At 42.5% G+C, this 16778-nt stretch overlaps 1 protein-coding gene across 9 annotated transcripts in view; it reads left to right on the top strand.

The window, feature by feature from the left end:
• sgip1a (SH3GL interacting endocytic adaptor 1a) overlaps positions 1-16778 on the top strand; it is a 137337-nt gene that overhangs the window by 5567 nt on the left and 114992 nt on the right. The gene's annotated exons all lie outside the window — the stretch shown is intronic.

The following is a 16778-nucleotide window of genomic DNA, read 5'->3' as shown; positions in this document are numbered from 1 at the left end:
CTTCGGAGTGTCAGATTGAGATGTCATAGCAGGTTCAACAGACGCTTACACTGTATCTTTCCCAACTCCGAGGGTTTTGACAGTTATCATCGTGTGTGTGTGTGTGTGTGTGTGTGTGTGTGTGTGTGTGTCGTCTCTTTTATCGTAACAGGATCCTGGTATACATAGGCCTCTCATTCCTCTCTGTAACACACTGGCCCACTTTACTATGCATAATGACCAGTCATACTAGTCCTAATGTTTAACTAGTGTCCCTGCTCCTCTTCCATACCCTTGTAAATCAGACATGGTCTTGGCATGGTCGCTCATCAAATCAAATGTTATTTGTCACATACACATGGTTAACAGATGTTTATGCGAGTGTAGCGAAATGCTTGTGCTTCTAGTTCCGACAATGCAGTGATAACCAACGAGTAATCTAACTAACAATTACAAAACTTCTACCTTATACACACACAAGTGTAAAGGGATAAAGAATATGTACATAAAGATATATGAATGAGTGATGTACAGAGCGGCATAGGCGAGATGCAGTAGATGTTATCGAGTACAGTATATACATATGAGATGAGTATGTAAACAAAGTGGCATAGTTAAAGTTGCTAGTGATACATGTATTACATAAAGATGCAGTAGATGATATAGAGTACAGTATGTACGTATACATATGAGCTGAATAATGTAGGGTATGTAAACATTATATTAAGTAGCATTGTTTAAAGTGGCTAGTGATATATTTACATCATTTCCCATCAATTCCCATTATTAAAGTGGCTGGAGTTCATACTGTCAGCTCTCTTGGCCTGGCCTCTGATAGAAAGAGGAGTTTGAAATGGGCATCAATTAGGGGTGGCACAATTACTTTATAACCGTGTAACCGGCGGTTACGGATGAAGACCGTCCTGAAAAGGAATCACAGCTGACCGTAGACGGGACGGCGAGACATTCGTGCGGTCGAGTCCGTTTTTTTGCGATTTAATATGGACTCTTCGCAACATGATTCAACGTTGTTGCCCCTTGCCGAAGCGAGCGAAGTGTTGTAGCAAACGATTAATAGAATGGGCTTGGAACTTCTAACCATAAAGATCCTATTCATAGATTGCAACTCCGCCACTTGTTCGCGTTGCGCCATTGTTATGAACGTTCTCAAGCCACCACTCTATGACGCAATCATTTCCATGGTGATATAGAATGTTCATCCAACTGATGTTATCTGATGTGGCTCATGCAATGGAATCTATTTTTTGTGATGTCAGGTGAGTTGAATCAACACATCACAGCACCTATTGATATGTACCTGTCCCACTTCTATTTCCTGCTCTGCTCCTATTGGTACATTGGTTGCCAGTCCACCCATTATGCCATCATTGACTTGAATGGGGACGGGCATCCTATTCATTCTATTTCTATGGCAACACATGCGGTCAGGAGCAGAGGAAAGGAGAAAATGTACTATTCGAGTGGTTATTACGTAGAACGCGATCATTTGGCTGGCCAGTAACTGTCATCCAAAATTCCATGACTGTCACAGCCCTAGTATCAACATAAACATCAGGATGTTCAACACGGAACTGTGGTTCCCTCTGGGTATTATATTAGGCAACACATGATGTTCATGTCCCATTTTCTTATGGTATATGAGCAGACCTCATTTTAAATACTATTTGAAATCTTTGCTCTACCCTGCCAGATGGGCAGGTTTGGCTGTTTTGGGAATATTTTATTTATCCATTAAGCCAGGCAAGCTCAGTCAAGCGCAGTATTTTAAATATATTTAAAATGATTTTGAATTGTATTTGAACCCAAGTCTGAATGTGAGAAGAGGACGCAGTCTGCCAGCCAGGGAGAGCCATGCAGAGTTCAAGGCAGGGTTGAGGATGGGAAATTGTGAGGGAGCGGAGTGCCAAGCAGACCGGGTGGGGTGTGAGTTTTGGGTGTGCTTGCCTGGGAATGAAGCCTGGGAAAATTCCTCCTCCCCTCCCACCTTCTGTCCTGTGTTGCACAGTTAAACCCTGCAGCATAAACAGACTGATCCGAGAGCTTTACTCTACACAAAGGTCTGACACCTACACCACACCGTCTGAAACCCAAATGGCACCGTATTCCCTATGTAGTGCACTACTTTTGACCAGGGCCCACAGGGCTTTGGTCAAAAGCAGAGCGCTATGTAGGGAATAGGGTGCCATTTGTGACGTAGTCACCATCACACCACTGCCCGACTGTGAGAGATAGAAAGAAATGTTTGTGTTTTGTGTCCTAGTCAGAGCCTGTTCAGACTTGTCTTTATGACGTCATTAGAACGGTGTCTGAATACCGGAGCATAAATAGCAGGGGATAACACCCGAGCTGCTGATGCAGGGATGATGCACCCATACAAGTACGCACGGATGAACAAACACACCTGCGGGAGTCATCAACCATGAATAATCCATCTCTAGTTGGTAGAAGGAATTTGGGTTTTATTTTTTGGCCTGATTACGTTTGTGTTTGTTTCCAAAATTCTGTTTCCCTCCCTCTTTTTTTTCCCCCAAGTTTTCACTCTCAAATAGACAAACTACTAGTTTGGATGTTCTAAGTCCGCAACAATGCTTAAACCACGTCATGAGACCACTTTTGAAGTCTGGGAAAAAAATTGAGAAATGTAGATATTTTGCTGTAGTTACCCTTTAATTCCAGTGTGCACCGAGCAAGACGCTTACTTTTGTTTAGCAGTGTTCAAATCAAATGTTACTGGTCACATACACATATTTAGCAGATGTTATTGCGGGTGTAGCGAAATGCTTGTGTTCCTAGTTCCAACAGTGCAGTAGTATCTAACTAAATGCTTGTGTTCCTAGTTCCAACAGTGCAGTTCTAACTAAATGCTTGTGTTCCTAGTTCCAACAGTGCAGTAGTATCTAACTAAATGCTTGTGTTCCTAGTTCCAACAGTGCAGTAGTATCTAACAATACACAAATCTAAAAGTAAAAGAATGGAATTAAGAAATATATAAATATTAGGACCAGCATTGTCTGGAATGGCATTAACTAGAATACAGTATATATGAGATGAGTAAAGCAGTATGTAAACATTATTAAAGTGACTAGTGATTCCATGTCTATGTATGTAGGGCAGCAGCCTCTAAGGTGTAGGGTTGGGTAACTGGGTGGTAGCCTGCTAGTGATGGCTATTTTAACAGTCTTCTGGCCTTGAGATAGAAGCTGTTTTTCAGTCTCTCGGTACCAGCTTTGATGCACCTGTACCGACCTCACCTTCTGGATGTTAGCGGGGTGAACAGGCCGTGGTTGATGTCCTTTCATGATCTTTAAAAAAAAATATATATATTTTCCCCTTTTTCTCCCCAATTTCGTGGTATCCAATTGTTAGTAGCTACTATCTTGTATCATCGCTACAACTCCCGTATGTGCTCGGGAGAGACGAAGGTTGAAAGTCATGCGTCCTCCGATACACAACCTAACCAAGCCGCACTGCTTCATCCAACCCGGAAGCCAGCCGCACCAATGTGTCGGAGGAAACACTGTGCAACTGGCAACCTTGGTTAGTGTGCACTGCGCCCGGCCCGCCACAGGAGTCGCTAACCAAGCCGCACTGCTTTATCCAACCCGGAAGCCAGCCGCACCAATGTGTCGGAGGAAACACTGTGCACCTGGCAACCTTGGTTAGTGTGCACTGCGCCCGGCCCGCCACAGGAGTCGCTAACCAAGCCGCACTGCTTTATCCAACCCGGAAGCCAGCCGCACCAATGTGTCGGAGGAAACACTGTGCAACTGGCAACCTTGGTTAGTGTGCACTGCGCCCGGCCCGCCACAGGAGTCGCTAACCATGCCGCACTGCTTTATCCAACCCGGAAGCCAGCCGCACCAATGTGTCGGAGGAAACACTGTGCAACTGGCAACCTTGGTTAGTGTGCACTGCGCCCGGCCCGCCACAGGAGTCGCTAACCAAGCCGCACTGCTTTATCCAACCCGAAGCCAGCCGCACCAATGTGTCGGAGGAAACACTGTGCAACTGGCAACCTTGGTTAGTGTGCACTGCGCCCGGCCCGCCACAGGAGTCGCTAACCAAGCCGCACTGCTTTATCCAACCCGGAAGCCAGCCGCACCAATGTGTCGGAGGAAACACTGTGCACCTGGCAACCTTGGTTAGTGTGCACTGCGCCCGGCCCGCCACAGGAGTCGCTAACCAAGCCGCACTGCTTTATCCAACCCGGAAGCCAGCCGCACCAATGTGTCGGACGAAACACTATGCAACTGGCAACCTTGGTTAGCGCCCACTGGGTGATGCAATAATCATGATATCCTTCTGCCAGGTAGGCTACTTTGTAGTTAACATTTAATTGATAAGGTTTTTGCGAAACCCTTTCCATCTACTACAAGACTTTTGAATATTGTTTTATTCCATGTTAATGTATGCATTCGGTGATTCCGTCCGTGATCTCCACGTCGCGGATTTGATAGGGCCCTAATGGAAGACACAGTTGATTCTGGAAGAGGAATGGTAGATCCTAGGGCGTCACTCACGCTGGTCTGTGTGCGTAGGTTTGTGCCTTTACTCTACAAGCGTTCCTGTACTGTACAGAGGCTGTTAGTCTTCGTCTTTTAACCCAGACTTTTCAAGTGGACTTCAAACTCATGGCGTTAGTCTGTAAATGTCATAGCTGAGTCATTTCCCCGGGTCTCCCCATGGCATGCCTGTATGAGGCAGAGGCAGGTGGAATGGTGTGAGGCAGCGAGGTGAACTGTTTCAGCAGTGCGGCGGTGACCCGAGGCTCTGCGTATCCCGAGGCTCTGCGTATCCCGAGGCTCTGCGTATCCCGAGGCTCTGGAGTCAGGGAGGGAGAACATGTGCTTTATTATGTGACACATTTCAGCTGGTGTGAAGTAACTCGCTGATGAGCACGACTGTAGGGCTGCGCAGGAAGATTTATTTGTGTGTCCCTCTATCTCCTGCTTTTATTCGCTGGAGGGAAGCTCCGGCATGATGTTCCGGCCTTTGGTGTGTGTGGTTGTTTGTGTGTGTTATGTGTAGGAGTGCCCAATATTCACGTTCTCTCTATTGGCTCCATAAGGAACCTCACCACGCAACTGTGCACGGTATGGCATAGCACAGATGCATCATAGCACAGAACAACATAGCACAGATGCACCTTGCGTCATAGCACAGAACAACATTGTGGAGCACCACAGTATTATAGCACCAGTCAGTAGTCCTACGATTGGACTCACCCCAATAGCACCAGGGCTCCTGCCAGTTAACCTAGGAATTATAGGACTCCATATCTCAATGGAGACCAGCCATCGGGGCCTGAAAAGGGGGCCAGGTCAGAATAGTCTTGGACTCGGCGGAGCTCACGCCCTACATTAGGTTTTTAGGCTGCTGAGTACTTCACTGCGTACGCAAAACCCATATTAACTTCCTTGTGGGTGGCCAGTCAGAACGAGAGACTGACAGAGGAGAGATTGATATAGTTATGAAAGTGTGATCGTTTATGGATAATTTCTGAAACGCGATTCCATTTATAAATTGCATTATGCTTAGAGCTGTAACTTTCTACTTTTAGCCTAGTGGTGATGGCCTGCTATGCCTGGACAAATATCACACTCGTTCCTGATTATAATTCCATAATTTCTGCACTTTTAAATCTCCTTTAAAACGTCCTCAAATCACGTCAGTTGCTAACTCCATTTTGAGGGTTTGGGGAAACTAGCTCATCAGAGCAGGCAGTGTATTGTATACGTATGTTTAAAGATGGGATCTGATAGTGGAGTGAGTAATGCTGTATGTTTATACAGACCTGGCCCCTGTGGACGTGCTAATAGGTTCTGAGTAAGAGGAACACTTTGGGCTTGGTGTTGACATCACCTCATTAGTTCAGGCTGCAGACCAGACCACTGAGCGTCACACACACTGGTGACTAACTAATTTTTTCCACTCGGTGTGTGTTAAACTGTGGAGCAGAGGGAAAAAAAACCAAGGCTGAGGGTAAACTGAGATGTCATCAGATTTCCCACTGAACTGGTTCTACTGTGCCCTATACTATGAATCAGGCTTGAGGAGGTAACTTTGGTCAACTCTGAGTTCAACTCAGGATGACCGGTACCACGAAAGTGGCTCACCTTTTAGCCAGTAACATTTCATTGGAAACAAATCTAACTGACCACAATCACGTAACTTTTGACCCCAACCACACAATGTCTGACCACAACCACTCATCTTCTGACCACACAACTACAGACCACAGCCACACAACTTCTGACCACAACCACACTACTGCTGACCACATCTAGTGACCACAACCACTCAACTGCTGACCACATTTAGTGACCACAGCCACACAACTACTGACCACAACCACACAACTTCTGACCAGAACCACACAACTACTGATCACAACCACAAAACTACTGACTACAACTGTTGACCACAACCACAAAGCTACTGACCACAACCACGCAACTTCTGATTGCAACCACACAACTGCTGACCACGTTTAGTGACCACAACTACTGATCACACAACTTATGATCAGAACCACACAACCACTGAACACATTTGGGGACTACAACCACACAACTATTGACAACACAACTTTTAAATGCAACCGCACAACTACTGACCACATTTACTGACCACAACCACACAATTGCTGACCACATCTCGTGACCACAACCACACAACTACTGACCACAACAACACATCTTCTGACCACATAACTACTGACCACCACAATTACTGACTACAACCACACAACTTCTGACTACATTCACACAAATACTGACCACAACCACACAACTTCTGACCAAACAATTACTGATCACATTACAACTACGGACCACAACCACACAACAACTGACCACTACTATTGAACCACAACTACTGACTGCAAAACTACTGATCACAACTAATTGCTCTGGTCTGCACTAGCTCTGGTCCTGGGTGTAGCTAGCTAGCTGTGCCTCGCACTAGCTCTGGTCTAGCTCAGGTCTGTGCTATAAATTATATCTACGTAAATGTGCATGCATATAATTACTACCAACAATAATTGCAACACTTTCACATGTTCAGGCTGTCCTAACTTAAAATTCATAACTTTTATGAACTAATAACTATATACATTTGAATAGATTTGAATACTTTAACCCAACAACAGTAACTCTTAAATAGTTCCAGCTACAGACACCAAACCAGCTTTCACATGTTCAGGCTATCCTAACTTCAAATTCTGTCAAACTTTTATCAACTAATAACTATAGACATTTGAGTAAAATAACACCCCGACATTCGTTCTTGAACCGTTCAAGGTAAAGACACCAAACCAACCTCCACATGTTCACATTATCCTAACTTCAAACTCTTAACATGTTTTACAGTCTATAGAAATTAGCATAAAATAACCCACCAACAATAACTCTTAAACCGTTCACGCTAGATGCAACAAAACAACTTTCAAATGTTCAGGCTATTTTAACTTTATTTTTTTCAACTATAACCAGTCCCCATCATTACTACTGCAAACAGTATCACTACTATAACATTTTTCTAAACCATACATACTTTAAAACTGCTTTGCTTTAAACATTTACCATTACCACAAAAAATACTTTTAAAGAGTTAAAGCAAGTCCCATCAATAGTACTTCATGAACAATTGCAATCTAGTTGTTATTATTATAGTATGCATATGGACACGAGTTTTTCCTGATTACATGACCTAAGGCCTAGAGTTTTGTCCTGGCCAGGTAGTTAAAACTGTAGGGGTCTGTAGTCTTACAGAGTGTTATTTAGTGTAGACTGTGGTAGAGGCTAAGTAGAGAGAGGCTCCACAATAAACAGAACCAATCTGGGGAGTAAACAGTAAACTTATTGTTTCTGTGAAGAGGTGGGCTCACTGCTCAGTCTTACTGGAAGAGGCCATGTTGTGTTGCTATCATCACATACAGCAGTTATCCCTTATTAGTTGAAGACCATTGGGACCACTGCAGGAAGATAAAGCACCATTGTCCACACTGAGTCAATGTGTCCTGATGTTCTCCTCTGAAAGGGAAGTCCATCCCCTGGCCCTTGGGCTGTGTGTCAGGTCTCTGTCTCAGTCCCGGACGGCAGCAGCGTGGCTCTTCTTGCAGGTTGCCGTGGCGATCCGCAACTCCCCTCTCACCCCTCTGTCAGCCCTGGTGATGAGGAATGCTGATTAGGAAGCGGTGGGTTCTAACCAAAACATTCCACCAGGCCAAGCGAGAGCAAGACTCAGCAAGGAGGTGATAAGACTGGGCTATGTCCATGTGCCTACGTGCCGCTCGGCCAGCCATGTCCTCTATTTGTCTTGCCCACAGTGACCTAATGACACAATGACACCCCAGACACAGCTCACTTTGCCCTGCCCAAGGGAGAGGGAGAGACTTAGGGTAAGGGTGGGGTTATCCGGGCCTTTTAGGGTAATTAGCATCCACTTACTGGTTGTTGGTCTGCTGACGTTTGATTGGTTTGTTTAGTCTGTTGCTGATGGGGTTTAGCTCTGCCTGTAGTGTGACTGGGACACACACTACCTTAAAGGCCCAGTGCAGCCAAAAACGTGATTTACCTGTGTTCTATATATATTTCCACACTATGAGGTTGGATGAATATTGTGAAAAGTATGATGATGCCTTTTGATTATACGAGCTGTTTGAAAAGACTGCCAGAAATTTCAGCCTGTTTTGGTGGAATGGAGCCTTGTCCTTTCCATGGTGACATTAAAATGGCCATAATGACCATAATCCATTGCATGCCTACTTGTCCGGTATGTGTTTATTTTATGCCTGCTACGTTAGCGAGACAGAATAATGTGTGTTGAGCGGGATAGAGAGCAGTTGCTTCACAACTTATTTCTACCTGAATACACATGATCTAAGTGGGCTCCCGAGTGGCGCAGCGGTCTAAGGCTTTGCATCTCAGTGCTAGAGACATCACCACAGACCCTGGTTCAATTCCAGGCTGTACCACAACCAGCCGTGATTGGGAGTTCAATAGGGCGGCGCACAATTGTCCCAGCATCGTCCGATGTTAATTGTACTGTTTTTTTCTATTAACAATGTAAAAATGAACAGAAAGACTCGTGTGAAAGCCATTTCTTGGCAATTTCTCACATGAAATAGGCTTCATTTCTCAGAACAAGAATAGACTGATTAGTTTCAGAAGAAAGTTATTTGTTTCTGGCCATTTTGAGCCTGTAGTCGAACCCACAAATGCTGATGCTCTAGATACTCAATTCTACCATAATTGCAAAATGGTTTTCTAATGATTAGCAAAAGGTTTTTTTAATGATTAGCCTTTTAAAATTATAAACTTGGATTAGCTAACACAACTTGCCATTTGAACACAGGAGTGATGGTTGCTGATAATGGGGTCTCTGAACTAGAGGTTGACCAATTATGATTTTTCAACGCCGATACCGATTATTGGAGGACCAAAAAAGACGATTCCGATTAATCGGATGATTACATTTTTTGTTGTTGTAATAATGTCAATTACAACAATACTGAATGAAGACTTATTTTAACTTAATATAATACATCAATAAAATCAATTTAGCCTCAAGTAAATAATGAAACATGTTCAATTTGGTTTAAATAATGCAAAAACAAAGTGTTTGGAGAAGAAAGTAAAAGTGCACAATGTGCTATGTAAGAAAGCTAATATTTAAGTTCCTTGCTCAGAACATGAGAACATATGAAAGCTGGTGGTTCCTTTTAACATGAGTCTTCAATATTCCCAGGTAAGAAGTTTTAGGTTGTAGTTATTATAGGAATTATAGGACTATTTCCCTCTTTACCATTTGTATTTCATTAACCTTTGACTATTGGATGTTCTTATAGGGACTTTAGTATTGCCAGTGTAACAGTATAGCTTCCGTCCCTCTAGTTAGCGCGCGCTAACTAGCTAGCCATTTCACTTCGGTTACACCAGCCTCATCTCGGGAGTTGATAGCCGCCTTGAAGTCATAAACAGCGCAATGCTTGACACACAAGGAAGGGCTGCTGGCAAAACACACGGAAGTGCTGTTTGAATGAATGTTTACTCGCCTGCTTCTGCCTACCACCGCTCAGTCAGATACTTGTATGCTCAGTCAGATTATATGCAACGCAGGACATGCTAGATAATATCTAGTAATATCATCAACCATGTGTAGTTAACTAGTGATTATGATTGTTTTTTATAAGATAAATGTAATGCTAGCTAGCAACTTACCTTGGCTTACTGCATTTGCGTAATAGGCTCCAAGTCTCCTTGTGGAGTGCAACGAGAGAGAGGCAGGTCGTTATTGCGTTGGACTAGTTAACTGTAAGGTTGCAAGATTGAATCCCCCGAGCTGACAAGGTGAAATTCTGCCCCTGAACAGGCAGTTAACCCACCGTTCCTCGGCCGTCATTGAAAATAAGAATGTGTTCTTAACTGACTTACCTAGTTAAATAACCGACTTACCTAGTTAATCGGCTAATCGGTGTCCAAAAATACCGATTTACGATTGTTATGAAAACTTGAAACCGGCCCTAATTAATCGGCCAACCTCTACTCTGAACATCTACGTAGATATTCCATTAAAAATCAGCCGTTTCCAGCTACAATCTTCATTTACAATATTAACAATGTCTGCACTGTATTTCTGATCAATTTGATGTTATTTTAATGGAAAGAAAATGTGCTTTTCTTTCAAAAACAAGGAAATATCGAAGTGACCTCAACTTTTGAACGGTAGTGTATATTTGTGGACAAATCACTCTGATTAACTCTTTAGTCATATCCCAGTTTACCTATTTGCTTATGGCCCTGCCTACATCTAACGACTTGTTTTTACTTTTTATTATATGAGCAAAAAATATTCAATTTTATTTGGAATGGCAAACCAGACAATTAGACAGGGCTATTTATACTGTACCAGTCAAACCAGACAATTAGACAGGGCTATTTATACTGTACCAGTCAAACCAGACGATTAGACAGGGCTATTTATACTGTACCAGTCAAACCAGACAATTAGACAGGGCTATTTATACTGTACCAGTCAAACCAGACAATTAGACAGGGCTATTTATACTGTACCAGTCAAACCAGACAATTAGACAGGGCTATTTATACTGTACCAGTCAAACCAGACGATTAGACAGGGCTATTTATACTGTACCAGTCAAACCAGACAATTAGACAGGGCTATTTATACTGTACCAGTCAAACCAGACAATTAGACAGGGCTATTTATACTGTACCAGTCAAACCAGACAATTAGACAGGGCTATTTATACTGTACCAGTCAAACCAGACAATTAGACAGGGCTATTTATACTGTACCAGTCAAACCAGACAATTAGACAGGGCTATTTATACTGTACCAGTCAAACCAGACAATTAGACAGGGCTATTTATACTGTACCAGTCAAACCAGACAATTAGACAGGGCTATTTATACTGTACCAGTCAAACCAGACAATTAGACAGGGCTATTTATACTGTACCAGTCAAACCAGACAATTAGACAGGGCTATTTATACTGTACCAGTCAAACCAGACGATTAGACAGGGCTATTTATACTGTACCAGTCAAACCAGACAATTAGACAGGGCTATTTATACTGTACCAGTCAAACCAGACAATTAGACAGGGCTATTTATACTGTACCAGTCAAACCAGACAATTAGACAGGGCTATTTATACTGTACCAGTCAAACCAGACAATTAGACAGGGCTATTTATACTGTACCAGTCAAACCAGACAATTAGACAGGGCTATTTATACTGTACCAGTCAAAAGTTTGGACATCCCCTCATTTGTGGGGTTTTTCTTTGTTTTTCCTATTTTCTACAATGTATAATAATAGTGAAGAAGTCAAAACCATGAAACGCATATGGAATCATGTAGTAACCAAAAAAGTGTTATTCAAATCAATATATGTTGTAGATTATTCAAAGTAGCCACCCTGTGCCTTGATGACAGCTTTACACATTCTTGGCATTCTCTCAACCACTTGTACAATCTTTGTAAATTCTGTCACAAATAGGCCTGGGGGAGTTGTCTCACATGCAGCTAACAAAAATATATGGACATTTCTGCTTTATCCAAAATTACAACGAACTATTTGCAGTATTACTGCAAAAATGGAAGAGGCAAGTGGAAGGGGGAGAAAGTAAGGAACCGAAATTGGTTAAAGAAAGTTGTGATGTATAAAAAAAAGTATACCAGTTGAATTTAAATATTTGGGAAGAGATTTTCGATGTACCGATTCTATGCCACATGGTTTATGAACTGATACCACAAAACGAAGGCAGATTCAAAACTTCTAGTTTTTCAATTTAAATGATAAAATATTCTTGGAACTAATGAATGCTATTTATACAGTTGAAGTCGGAAGTTAACATACACCTTAGCCAAATACATTTAAACTCAGTTTTACACAATCCCTGACATTTAATCCTCGTTAAAATTCCCTGTTTTAGGTCAGTTAGGATCACCTTTTAGATTCCGTCTCTCACAGTTGAAGTGTACCTATGATAAAAATGACAGACATCGGCATGCTTTGTAAGTAGGAAAACCTGCACAATCGGCAGTGTATCAAATACTTGTTCTCCCCACTGTATATAGTATGTATAAGTTGGAAGTGGAAGCCTAAGTGTTCTTTTCCATTAGTTTACTCCAATTAGGGGAGAGATGGTAGGGTTAGGGGAAAATAATAAAGGAAAATGAATAAATATATATATATATATATACTATATATATATATATATATATATATATAGTATTTAAAATGTTATATTTATAGAAAATATATGAAGGGGATTGCAAATGATGCTCTTTTTTTCTATCTTAATGTTTGTTTGTGTCAGCTCAGCCTCAGTTTGACACCCTTAGTCATCCCCTTGACTGCCGCTGTCCCTCGCCACCCCTGGTCTCCCCTCTCGTCTTTGCACCGCTATCACGCGCCGAGGGGACATGTTTGACCGTTGCCCAGCACTCGGGACAGAAGTACCATCTTCACTCCTCCAGCACTCAAATCACCAATCACCCTCCTTTCAAATAGATCGCCAGAAAATTGACACTTTACCTTTAGCTTACTATTGGATATATATTTAATTGGTTTCTGGGTTTAGTGGAAGAACACTGCTGTTTTTGTTGTTGAAAAGGGATGTGAAGGGATCCGAATGATAGAGGAGCGATGTGCCAAGTGCAAGACTGCCCTCTGCTGATGCGAGAGTAAAAGTAGGTCAGCGAGAGAGTCTGAGCGAGGCTGGGAGCGAGCGTGCGAGAGGGAACGGGAGAAAAAGAGAGGGAGAGGATGAGGGGATGTCTTGGCAGCCTGTTTGTTTGTCCAATTCTGCTGCATTTGAAATGGAAAATCCCCCACCTTGTTACAGTGTCAAACATGTGGGAGGAATATCTGGCAATTAAGAACTGCTGTATCATGAACTTCAGCAGATGAATGATCGTGTCTGTAAGCGTCGAGAGCAGGCTGTTGAGCTCTGCTAAAAGTGGAGGAGGAAAAGAGATACTGAGTTGAGATGACACTGCAGCAGCAGGCTCAGCTCTGCTCTGATATTCTGATATCAATGACATCTTTCTCTCCGCTCGGGAGCAGAGAAGGCAGTGCTTGTAAGGACGGGTCATACAGTATTCTGGGACCAAGAGTCAGTTGAGCCAGCCAGTAGTCATGTTTTATGTAGGAGTTGCAGACGTGTAAAACATGTAGTGCCACCAGGTCACAACTATAACTGTTTGATGGAGACTGTATCCGACTCAGGCTTGAGACAGGCAGTGCACCACTTCAACTGGATATTCTAGGCTTAGTAAAAATGTGTCCTGTCCGATTTTACATTTCTAGATGCATTTTAATTTGTCCTTCTGTCAGTACAGTTATGCAGGCAGTTCAGTGTCTGATTTCAGAGTGTCTAAAATGACATCTGATTAGGCGCTGAAACTGCAATCTATTACATTATTAGTTTTTTTGCCATTTTAATTCAATTACATTTTGATGTGGTAGGTAATTTGATTTGTTTTATACCAACAACCATCTATGTAGCATATGTGACCCCTGACATCTAAGGGTGGTTAACCGTTGTGTCAACCACAGTGACGTTTAAAAGACATCTCAACCAAGTGTAATAATCCGATTGATGAGTTCACAAGGCAGTGGTAGATGTATAGACAGAGATGCACTGTTAGAATACAACCAGCAGGAGGCAGCAGAGGCATGTGGCACTGGTGTCTCTGCTGCAGAAAGTTTGTCTTTCCATCCTGTTTATTGTTTGTTTATTTTATTTCCTCCATACATTAATGAAGACTGTTAAAAGTAGGAGGATTCATCCTATTTCATTGTATTTCTCTTACTAATCTGACACATTTTCCCTGTTCTCACCCTTCTCTCCTTTCAATTCAAGGGCTTTATTGGCATGGGAAACATGTGTTAACATTGCCAAAGCAAGTGAGGTAGATAATATATAAAGTGAAATAAACAATAAAAAATTAACAGTAAACATTACACATACAGAAGTTTCAAAGCAATAAAGACAAATGTCATATTATATATATATATATATATATATATATATATATATATATATATATACAGTGTTTTAACAATGTACAAAGGGTAAAGGGCACAAGATAAAATAAATAAGCATAAATATGGGTTGTATTTACAATGGTGTGTGTTCTTCACTCGTTGCCCTTTTCTCGTGGCAACAGGTCACAAATCTTGCTGCTGTGATGGCACACTGTGGAATTTCACCCAGTAGATATGGGAGTTTTTCAAAATTGGATTTGTTTTCGAATTCTTTGTGGATCTGTGTAATCTGAGGGAAATATGACTCTAATATGGTCATACATTGGGCAGGAGGTTAGGAAGTGCAGCTCAGTTTCAGCTCACCTAATTTTGTTGGCAATGGGCACATAGCCTGTCTTCTCTTGAGAGCCATGTCTGCCTACGGCGGCCTTTCTCAATAGCAAGGCTATGCTCACTGAGTCTGTACATAGTCAAAGCTTTCCTTAATTTTGGGTCAGTCACAGTGGTCAGGTATTCTGCCGCTGTGTACTCTGTGTAGGGCCAAATAGCATTCTAGTTTGCTCTGTTTTTTTGTTAATTCTTTCCAATGTGTTAAGTAATTATCTTTTTGTTTTCTCATGATTTGGTTGGGTCTAATTGTGCTGTTGTCCTGGGGCTCTGTAGGGTGTGTTTGTGTTTGTGAACAGAGCCCCAGGACCAGCTTGCTTAGGGGACTCTTCTCCGGGTTCATCTCTCTGTAGGTGATGGCTATGTTGTGGAAGGTTTGGGAATCGCTTCCTTTTAGGTGGTTATAGAATTTAATGGCTCTTTTCTGGGTTTTGATAATTAGTGGGTATCGGCCTAATTCTGCTCTGCATGCATTATTTGGTGTTCTACGTTGTACACTGAGGATATTTTTGCAGAATTCTGCGTGCATAGTCTCAATTTGGTGTTTGTCCCATTTTGTGAAGTCTTGGTTGGTGAGCGGACCCCAGACCTCACAACCATAAAGGGCAATGGGCTCTATAACTGATTCAAGTATTTTTAGCCAAATCCTAATTGGTATGTTGAAATGTATGTTCCTTTTGATGGCATAGAATGCCCTTCTTGCCTTGTCTCTCAGATCGTTCACAGCTTTGTGGAAGTTACCTGTGGCGCTGATGTTTAGGCCAAGGTATGTATAGTTTTTTGTGTGTTCTAGGGCAACAGTGTCTAGATGGAATTTGTATTTGTGGTCCTGGTGACTGGACCTTTTTTGGAACACCATTATTTTGGTCTTACTGAGATTTACTGTCAGGGCCCAGGTCTGACAGAATCTGTGCACAAGATCTAGGTGCTGCTGTAGGCCCTCCTTGGTTGGTGACAGAAGCACCAGATCATCAGCAAACAGCAGACATTTGACTTCGGATTCTAGTAGGGTGAGGCCGGGTGCTGCGGACCTTTCTCCACGCATCGCGCCGACAGAAACAAACATCTTTCTGGTAAGAAGAGTGGCGGGGGCGTATGCCTCATGACTAACGAGACATGGTGTGATGAAAGAAACATACAGGAACTCAAATCCTTCTGTTCACCTGATTTAGAATTTTTCACAATCAAATGTAGACCGCATTATCTACCAAGAGAATTCTCTTCGATTATAATCACAGCCGAATATATCCCCCCCCAAGCAGACACATCGATGGCTCTGAACAAACTTTATTTAACTCTTTGCAAACTGGAAACCATTTATCCGGAGGCTGCATTCATTGTAGCTGGGGATTTTAACAAAGCTAATCTGAAAACAAGACTCCATAAATTTTATCAGCATATCGATTGCGCAACCAGGGGTGGTAAAACCTTGGATCATTGTTACTCTAACTTCCGCGACACATATAAGGCCCTGCCCCGCCCCCCTTTCGGAAAAGCTGACCACGACTCCATTTTGTTGATCCCTGCCTACAGACAGAAACTTAAACAAGAGGCTCCCACGCTGAGGTCTGTCCAACGCTGGTCCGACCAAGCTGACTCCACACTCCAAGACTGCTTCCATCACGTGGACTGGGACATGTTTCGTATTGCGTCAGATAAAAATATTGACGAATACGCTGATTCGGTGTGCGAGTTCATTAGAACGTGCGTTGAAGATGTCGTTCCCATAGCAACGATAAAAACATTCCCTAACCAGAAACCGTGGATTGATGGCAGCATTCGAGTGAAACTGAAAGCGCGAACCACTGCTTTTAATCAGGGCAAGGTGTCTGGTAACATGACCGAATATAAACAATGCAGCTATTC

This window comes from Oncorhynchus keta, chromosome 26 (assembly GCF_023373465.1).
Source record: "Oncorhynchus keta strain PuntledgeMale-10-30-2019 chromosome 26, Oket_V2, whole genome shotgun sequence".
Taxonomy (NCBI): Eukaryota; Metazoa; Chordata; class Actinopteri; order Salmoniformes; family Salmonidae; genus Oncorhynchus; species Oncorhynchus keta.
Note: the sequence above shows the minus strand (reverse complement) of the source record. Positions and strands in the feature narration are given on the sequence as shown.